This window comes from Lygodium microphyllum, chromosome 6 (assembly GCF_053477565.2).
Source record: "Lygodium microphyllum isolate KBCC chromosome 6, Lygodium_microphyllum_v1.1.10, whole genome shotgun sequence".
Classification (NCBI taxonomy): domain Eukaryota; kingdom Viridiplantae; phylum Streptophyta; class Polypodiopsida; order Schizaeales; family Lygodiaceae; genus Lygodium; species Lygodium microphyllum.
This window is the reverse complement of record NC_141140.1, coordinates 27,652,358-27,662,647: the sequence shown is the minus strand read 5'-3', so window position 1 is coordinate 27,662,647 and position 10,290 is coordinate 27,652,358.

Genomic DNA, 10,290 nt, shown 5'->3' with positions numbered 1-10,290 from the left:
AGATAGTAGTAGTGGCAGAGGAAAGCATTGGAGGATAGCGTGTATTCGAGTTATCACTTATATTTTGATGGGCACATACCTTAGGCATGGCGCCTATATTTTGTCGCGCCTATTTATTAAGGGATTGGATATTTATTTATTATTTTGTATGCGCATGGGCGCATGATTATGATATTTGTATTTGGACATTGTATTGGGTATGCCTGACTCTTTGGGCGCCCGCCCATTAGCTTTATTTCTATTTTGTGCTAAAGCAAACTCAAAAGCCAAAAGCGTGCTATTTTGTAATTTGGGCTATTATTTGAGCTTGAAGATGATTAATACATAAAATACATGCTTTGTGGAGCGCTCACACAAGGCATAGGGGAAGATTGCACCCAATTGGTCTCTTGTTCATGTCGTCCATGCTTTCTACCTTGAGTTTTGTGCAAAAAGTAGAGTTCTTTTGTTCTTGGGACCTTCCGGCGCTCACTATGCGAGCATACAACATCCGATTTGTACACCAGTGGTATCAGAGCGAAGTTGAGATCGAGAGCTTCCAATTGCTACCCATCTTGCGCGAAGGCGGAGCTCTTGGAATGATCGAGCTCTACAGTCAGTTTCATCGCGAACGGTCGATACAGGTGGATTCCCGGCGGTCAAGAACCTCTATCTACAGCCTTTGATCGCGAAGGACCGGCCTGGGGAAGCGGAGGACCACAAGGAAAGTTCCTTCTACAAGTTATTTATTTCTCAACAGTCTGACAGTAACTCCATAGCTTGAAAGCTTGAAAAGCTTATTTGAAAGTTTAAAGGCTTAATAGTAAGCTTAAAAAGCTTACTCAATCAAATTTTTCAATTGGCGGCGTCAGTATACCCTCGCCGTAAATTTCGCGGCTGAAAAACCGGCCCCCCCCTAAAAATTCGTCATGATCAGCAGATTAAGCTCTAAGCTTAATCAACCAAGTTTCAAGTCACAAAAATCTTCAAGTTTGACAAGTACTTTAAGTTCTGCAACTCTGCAAGTTCTGCAAGTCAGCAGAGGTCAAAACTGACTTATGCTAAAAACTCCCATAAGGATTGTTCCTGCGCAGAAGCACTGAACTGTAAAGTTGTTCCCTGGAAGACTCTATTCGCATACGCAGACTTGCTGAACTAGTTTCAGCACACGCAGAAGGTCATACACAGATTTTACGAAGACTTTAAATCCCGCAACTGCAAAAGTCGAAGACCGTAAAAGTCAAACACAAAAATCTATAAGCCTTGTACACCCGACTTTGAGCTATGCTCATCCCGCTAATTGGATTTTGAGAGTGTGAGGTCTTTTGAATTTTTACAGGATGACGGAACAAAATATGGATGATTTAATGGCTGAAGGCAATCTTCCTGAACCTACAATGGAACAAAAATTGGATTTAATTATGATGTAGTTGGATGAAGAACGAAGAGCCCAGCAAGCCTTGCAAGTTCAATTGGCCAATTTACAACGATCGACTACCGACAAAGATGGATCACAACCCGAAGATCTTATCCGACGAACCATCGATGCGACTCTCGAAGCTCAATCCATTTGCAAAGAAACAAAGATAAGTAAAAGAAATTTCAAATTCCATACTTTCAATGGAACTCGAGATGGAAAGACTGTCTTTGCATTCATCAGTCAGTTTGATGATTACTTCCATGAAGAGACATACGTTGAAAAAGATAAAATTAAGTGTGTCACTAATCATTTAGTAGATAGAGCATCTCTTTGGTGGACCGTGGTTCGTAAGAGCATAGATTGTCCTACTACCTGGGAGAGTTTCAAAAAGAAGTTTATGCAGAATTTCCTTCCTCCACAATTCCATGAAAAAGCCATAAAGCAATGGGACCTTCTTCAGCAAAGAGATCGTGAGCCTATTTCCCAGTACACCAAACACTTTTGGAATGCCTTACTCCAACTACGCATGCTTGAAGACGTACCTGAAGCGACTCACAAGCGCAAGTTTATGTCTGGATTACTTGGGCATTACTACGCTGAAGTCAATATGTTCAAGCCTGCAACTCTTGAAGATGCAATTTCTTTAGCTCATGACATTGAAGACAAGATTCGAGGAAGAGACAAGCGTCCACAACAATTTCAAGCAAATGGTAACTATGGTTCTAAGCAATTCAATTCAAATTTTAGAAGATTCAATCAAAGTCGATTTCCTTCATCATCTTTCTATAAGTCTTGGACAAAACCACCTCCTTTGCCATCAAATACCAATCAAAACCCTAAGCCATCTTCACAGCCAAATCCTAATATTCCTAGACTTCCTGCCATTGCAAACAATGTATCTAAAGCCAAATCTATAGTGTGTTACAAATGCCATCAACTTGGACATCTAGCAGCCAATTGCCAATCGAAGAAGCCACCTGTCCATATCAACTATCTTGGAGCAATGGAAGATGAAGAACATGAGGAAATGCCTGACTTTATGGAAGATGAGGACGACATTACTACTCCTTCGGATACTTTACCAGGTATGCCAACTCCACATTCTTTATTGACAATGAAATGTTTAGTGCATGGAAAAGAAAAGATTATTTTGCATGATGATGGTAGTACACATGATTTTATTTCTGCAAAGTTAGTGAAAGAATTGAAATTACAAACTGTTCCTACGCATTATCGCATTAAAGCAGCATTTTTAGGCACAAAGTATAATGGAACACAAGAGGTGCATGATTTAGAAATTCAAATTGGTGAATACACTGAAAGAAGGAATTTTCTAGTTGTACCATTACAATCCAGTGATATTATCCTAGGTACGCCTTGGCGTCATCAGCATAACCCTGACATAGATTATTCCGCGCATTCAATTAAAATTCATTTTCAAGGAAAACACATTACATTGTATGGTATGCACGCATCCAATAATTTTCCACTGCTTACTCATACTCAAGCTAAACGTGCATTACACAAAAGTAATAAATCTTCTCTAATTTGGGTAAATGAACTTCAAGCTAAAGAAAAATATATGCACCCTAGGCATCAAGAATTGCTTGCACAATTTAAAGATTGTTTTGCTGAAGATTTACCACCTAGACTACCTCCTTCACGTCCTGAAGACCACAAAATAGATTTAATTCCTGGTACACAACCACCCTGTAAAGCACCATATAGGCATAACCAGATTGAACAGACATAAATTCAAAATCAAGTTGAGGAATTATTAAACAGAGGATTAATTAGACCTGGTAGTTCTCCATTTGGCACACCTGTTTTATTGGTAAAGAAGAAGAATAATACTTATCGCATGTGCATTGATTATCGTGCCCTAAATAAGATTACTGTAAAGAATAGATATCCAATTCCTAGGGTAGATGATCTTATGGATAAACTACAAGGTTCTGCCATATTTAGTAAAATAGATCTTAAATCTGGTTATCATCAGGTGAGATTAGATAAATCTGATATATTTAAAACTCTATTTAGAACACAATTTGGTCATTATGAATTTTTAGTGATGCCTTTTGGATTGACTAACGCACCTGCTACATTTAGTAGAATGATGAATCGCATATTTTTGAAATATCAACATTGTGTTATAGTATTCTTTCATGATATCTTGGTATTCAGTAAAAATGAGAAAGAACATTATGAACATCTGTCTTTGGTTTTCAAGTTGTTGAAAGATAATCAATTGTATGCTAATCCGGAAAAGAGTGAGTTCTTTCAAACAGAAATTGAATATCTAGGTCATATTGTATCATCAGAAGGTATTAAGGTTGACCCTAAGAAGATAGAAGCAATATTGAACTGGCCTATACCCAAAAATGTGCATGCGTTACGTTCTTTTCTAGGTCTTGCTAGTTTTTACAGGAAGTTTGTGCGAAATTTTTCATTACTTGCTTTGCCTTTGACTAAATTTTTAAAGAAAGGCATTGTTTATCATTGGTCTGATAATCAACAGAAATCTTTTGATTTATTGAAACATGCATTAACCCACGCTCCTGTATTACAACTACCTAATTTCAATAGACCATTCTTTTTAGTAGTTACTGATGCTAGCCGATCTGGAATAGGAGCCATACTTATGCAAGATAATCATCCCATAGGCTATTCTAGCTGTAAACTGAAACCATCCGAACTTAAATATTCCACATATGATAAAGAATTGTTAGCTGTTGTACAAGCTTTAAGACAATGGAAACATTACTTAATGGGTTCTGAGTTTATGATTAAGACTGACCAACAAAGCATTAGACATCTCCTTAGTCAACCCCAAATATCTGACCGACATATCAAATGGGCAGCCTTTATTCAGAGTTTTCATCCCCTTATTCAATATCAACCAGGAAAAGAAAATGTAGTAGCTGATGCTTTAAGTAGAAGACCAACCATTCATAATATCTCTGTCATATCATTTGATTCTCTAACTCCTATGAAAGATACTTATCATTAGGACATTACTTTTCATGCTCATTGGAATAAATTAGTTAGAAACAACTGGATTCCTATTGATTCATTGTCTTACAATGATGGATTCATGTTTTATGAAAAGAGATTATGTGTTACAATCCCATTTAGATCTTTTGTTTTGAATGAGATTCATTGTCCCCCATATCAAGGTCATAGAGGTATTATATCTACTTTGCGTACATTGACTAAAGATTTTTATTGGCCACATATGGACACTGATGTATCTAACTTTGTTTCTGAATGTTTGGTTTGTCAAAGAGTTAAGAGACATCATGGTAAACAGTACGGTTTACTTATGCCTTTATCTATTCCATCAAGACCATGGGAACAGATTTCTATGGACTTTATTACTGGTTTACCTAATACTAAATCTAACCATGATATGATTTGGACTGTTGTAGACAAGTTTAGTAGACAAGCATATTTCATTCCATGCAAGAAAACTTTAACAGCATCTCAGGCAACACAATTGTTTTTGAAAACTGTTTTCACTAATCATGGATTACCAAAAGTTATTATTTCTGATCGTGATTCTAGATTTTGTAATAACTTTTGGATTACTTTGTTTGCTAACCTAGGAACAAAGATTGATGTCTCATCTGTATTTCATCCTGAAACTAATGGACAAACAGAAGCCACTAACAGTATTATTTTAGATCTTTTACGTGCTTACACTATCTCTAAACCATAGACATGGGATACACATTTGCATTTATTGCAGTTTGCATATAATAATACACCACACACAGCCACAAAGAAAGCACCGTTTGAAGTGATTTATGGTTATAGATTGTCTACACATGTTGCATCTTCATCAAATAGAATTCAAAGTGCTGATGGTATTGCTAATATGCATGCTACTATTTTTGATGAGGTTAAAGACATGATTGCCAAAGCCTAGAAATCATATACAAAACACGCCAATAAGAAAAGTCAGGCCATGAATTTCAAAGTTGATGACTATGTTTGGTTAAGAATAGAAAAACGAAGATTACAAAGTGTAGATAAACACCCAGTTGTGATATGGACCATTTAAGATCATTCACAAAATCAACGACAATGTATTTAAGTTAGAACTACCACCACATTGGAAAATTCACAACACCTTTCACATTAGTTTATTACGACCCTTTAGAGGCCAATTACCTGTACACCCTGTTTATGAAAACCCACCTTTGTTAGATGAAGAGACTGAAATCCTTGAGCCTGAAGCTATCATAGATACTGACTTTATGACCACTAGAACTAGCCGTAGATATTCTAGATATTTGGTCAAGTTTAAAAACCATCTTGTTGAAGAGGCCCAATGGATGAACGCTAGAGACTTAAATGATTTCCCCACTCTGTTAGCTCCACATTGAGCTAATAGCAATTGAGGACAATTGCTATCCCACCCCGGGTGTATGATGCCATGAGGCATATTTCACGGTGGATTCTGTGCCACGGTGGATTCCGTGAGGTTTTACGGTGGATTCTGTAAACTTTGTTGACTGGGGCTCATACACAAAGTGGATTCTTTGTGCGAGAAGTTGATGGGGATGCATATCCTTTTCGGGCGTTTCATTAATTTAGTGTGTACATGGGTGATTCCATAGCGGGTGATTCCGCAAAATACATATTAAATTAATAAACATTTATGAGTTTAGAGTGCGCACTTGTGATAAATTAAGGTTAGGATTGTTTTCTAACCAGTTGATTTATTTATGTAGCTGAAGACTGCTAGATATTCACTTTTGTCGGTTTAATTGTATTATTTTACCAACGATTGTGAATTCTTCAGTTGATGTGTAGAGATAGCAGCAGTGGCGGAGGAAAGCATTGGAGGATAGCGTGTATTCGAGTTATCACTTATATTTTGATGGGCGCATACCTTAGGCATGGCGCCTATATTTTGTCGCGCCTATTTATTAAGGCGTTGGATATTTATTTATTATTTTGTATGCGCATGGGTGCATGATTATGATATTTGTATTTGGACATTGTATTGGGTATGCTTGACTCTTTGGGCACCCGCCCATTAGCTTTATTTCTATTTTGTGCTAAAGCAAACTCAAAAGCCAAAAGCGTGCTATTTTGTAATTTGGGCTATTATTTGAGCTTGAAGATGATTAATACATAAAATACATGCTTTGTGGAGCGCTCACACAAGGCATGGGGGAAGGTTGCACCCAATTAGTCTCTTGTTCATGTCGTGCATGCTTTCTACCTTGAGTTTTGTGCAAAAAGTAGAGTTCTTTTGTTCTTGGGGACCTTCCGACGCTCACTACGCGAGCATATAGCATCCGATCTGTGCACCAATTTAGCTCAGTAGTGGTCAACATTCAAAGTAGAAAATTAGTGTGGGTTTATCAAATTGTACTTGTTTTCTAAGTGAAGAAGAGGGAGTAGCACCAAGCAAGAAAGAAAACCATTAAGCCCTTGAATTGATGTGGTATATAGCCTATGTTTTGGAGTTGGTTTAGCATCATAATGCCCAACATTAGTCACTGCACAAGTGGCCCCTACATCAGCCATATTTGGATAGCATGAATAGCCTTGAATTTGCACCTAGTTGTGAAAGGGGAAGATCAAGCACTCCTGCAGCTATTAAGTGCCCAGTTGGTCATGCTGAACTATCATGAAATGCTCGGCAAGTTGGATTGATTGCATTTGGAACTGTGGAGCATGTTGAAGCTTGAGTTGGTACTTGCAGATTCCAGGACTTGTGCTGCCTGAATTGGGGATATTTTGTGGATGCATTGAGCATTGAATGCTTAGTTTTGAATTGTGTCATAGTTGGTTATGACTGAGTGCTGGCTGGTTATAGACTATAGGAAACTTATTTGGCACTAGTACTAGTTGTATGAACAACTATTGGTGCTCATATGCCCTTGCATTGAACCCCAAAGGTTATGGTACATGTTAGAGATTTTCTGAGGTTGGTTTGAGTTGGAGATACCCTTGTTTCAGTAGAGAATGTACTGCTGGTTATTCACAGACTGCTGTTTTTAGATTACTTGTTTGTCTGTAGTTAGACAACTTGTTTACATAATAAGGGGTATGTAGGAGATGAAGTCTACATTAACATGTTAATACTAATAGATTTTTTGCCACATGCTTGGAGAAGTTTTTGAAAATACTTGAGTTGAGATTTATTAGTTATTGTAGAGTTTTACTATCATAAAGTTAGTGGATTGAAACTGTCCTGCTTTAATAGTGAGCTATCTATGCATCCAAAATGAAAGTTTTGGAACTCCCATGTCGACAATATGCTCAAATGAGCTGAATTGAATTGATTGTAGAGTACATGTATACATATTTGTGTTGCTTGGATGCTATACAAATATCTTGATTAGTGAAAGGTTGACTTGGTTTGCAGGGAGTCAGGCCACTGATTGTTAAGATTTTAGTAAATACATAGAATTTTCATCGTGGCAAATGCTAAAAGGTAAGACAATATTGCTCAAATAGTGTGTGAGAAGCTGGATAATAACAACTATGCTATTTGGAAATTCCATAGGGAGAAATTTCTCATCAAGAAAGGCTATTGGGATTCAGTGACAAGTGTTGAAGCTGAGCCCAAGATTCCATAGAGTTTTACACAGGCAGTCACTATGTATTTTAGATGCCATGGTAATGCAGATTATGAGATGCAAGACACTGAAAGATGCATGGAATATCCTAATAAGATATTATGATACTACTACAAGTGGAAGAAAGATACAACTAAAACAGAAACTCAATACCATGGATAGGACTAATGGTATGGCCATTGACTTGAGATTGATCATGCTAGCAATTGTCCCTTGTAACATTTCACCGATGTGTACAAACTTCCCCCCCACCCATTTTAATGAAAGGAATTTAAATTATTTTTTTCCCACTCTCCAGCCGCCGCCGAACAAATGGCGAGGGGAGGGAGGTTGACGATGATGCCAAGGTGGGTGACTACATGGACGAAGTTAACGAGGAAGCATGTGACGATGACAAAGGTGAAGTTAGCGATGATGGAGATAATGATGATGGAGGGGGGAGGCCACATGGCCTACCATCCCCTGGCTCTCTTAGTCCCCTCACTGCCATGCAAAGAAGGGTAGTTGTTTTTGCCCGCCCAGGTGGAGGGTAAGGAGAGGGCCTCCATCACCCTCCCATGCCCCTCCCTCCCCAATAATACCACCTCTTCCCCATTATATAAACCCCCCCAATCGCAATATAGGAGGAGGGCCAGGACGCTGCAAGAGAGAGAGAGAGAAAGAGAAAGGGAGAGATAGAGAGAGAAGAAGAAGAGAAGAAGAAGAAGAGGAGGCATGAGAGAGAGAGGGAGAGGGAGAGGGAGAGAGAAAGAGAAAGGGAGAGAGAGAGAAGAAGAAGAGAAGAAGAGGAGGGAGGGAGAGAGAAAAAGAAAGGGAGAGAGAGAAGAAGAAGAAGAGGGAGAGAGAGATAGAAAGAGAGAGGGAGAGAGAGAGAGAAGAAGAAGAAGAAGAGGGAGAGAGAGAGCAAGAGACAGGGAGAGAGAGAGAAGAAGAAGAAGAAGAAGAGAGAGAGAGAGAGAGAGAGAGAGAGAGAGAGAGAGAGAGAGAGAGAGAGAGAGAGAGAGAGAGAGAGAGAAGATTCTGGGAGATTCCTCCCTTCCCCTCCTTAGAGGGTGACCACACACTTTATCTCTTCCCCTCGCAACCTATAACCTTTTTCCATGGATTAAATCCCCTTCGCGATAGAGGAAAATCAACCCCCACATACTATCTCATCGACGTGAGAGAGAGAGAGAGAGAGAGAGAGAGAGAGAGAGAGAGAGAGAGAGAGAGAGAGAGAGAGAGAGAGAGAGAGAGAGAGAGAGAGAGAGAGAGAGAGAGAGAGAGAGAGAGAGAGAGAGAGAGAGAGAGAGAGAGAGAGAGAGAGAGAGAGAGAGATTTATAAGATGAAAGTATGGCCCCCAAATGAAGGGAGACACTCACCAAATGTAATCCCACATCCAACATCGGAGCTAATGGCCAAGGCATTTCTGCGAATACTAATACAATGTCGGGAATGTATAATTCATATCCGAATATCGAGGTATTAATTGTATCCCCGCTATTCATTAGAACTTAGGTTATATCACCTTGGCATGTGCATGAGTTCATTTTAAATAAGTAATTGAAATTATTCTTCAATAGTTAATGAACTCGTAGGGGATTTTAGGAAATTCTTTTCGTAACCATAGATGTCCATGTGTAGATTTATTCATATGACGTATTGAGGTTCCCATAAACCCTTGTATCCGAATGTAATCATTGCATCCTAGTGATACGCGACAAAGATCATACGTAGCATAAGGAGCATATAAGGCTACTTAAGGGTTATGCACATAGACGGTGCATGCATGGGGAAGATTATATGAAACATATATTGATGGTACACAAATTAATCTTGCATTAAAGTCTTGCTAATATCACGAACTATTAGTTTATTGGGATCTGAAAGTTGTGCCTAGCTAGTACAAACAACAATCATTGGCATTAAAGCTACGATGCCTTGAGATCTACCGATAGTGACTATGCTTATCAATCCTATTTGAGGTTGGCTAGATGAAACAATAACTCTAGGGTAAGCGAAGAGCTCAAGGGTTAGGAAACTCTAAGTCCGATGCTTTTGTACTTGTTGGGAAAAACGTGGGGTTACCGATCAATGTAAGTGATTAATAGAACTTATGTCTTGTACAGTGTTTGAGACACTAACATATGTCTTAGTCGAAAGAAGGGTTTGTTAAGTAAATTTTACATGGAACTGCTCCTGATCCTAAGGGGGAGAGCGAATATGCAATGGAAGGTTATCGCGACTATTCTTGCAATGTTTGGAAAAGGATATCATTGTCTTTGTTGATTGATCAAATTCAATTGATTGTT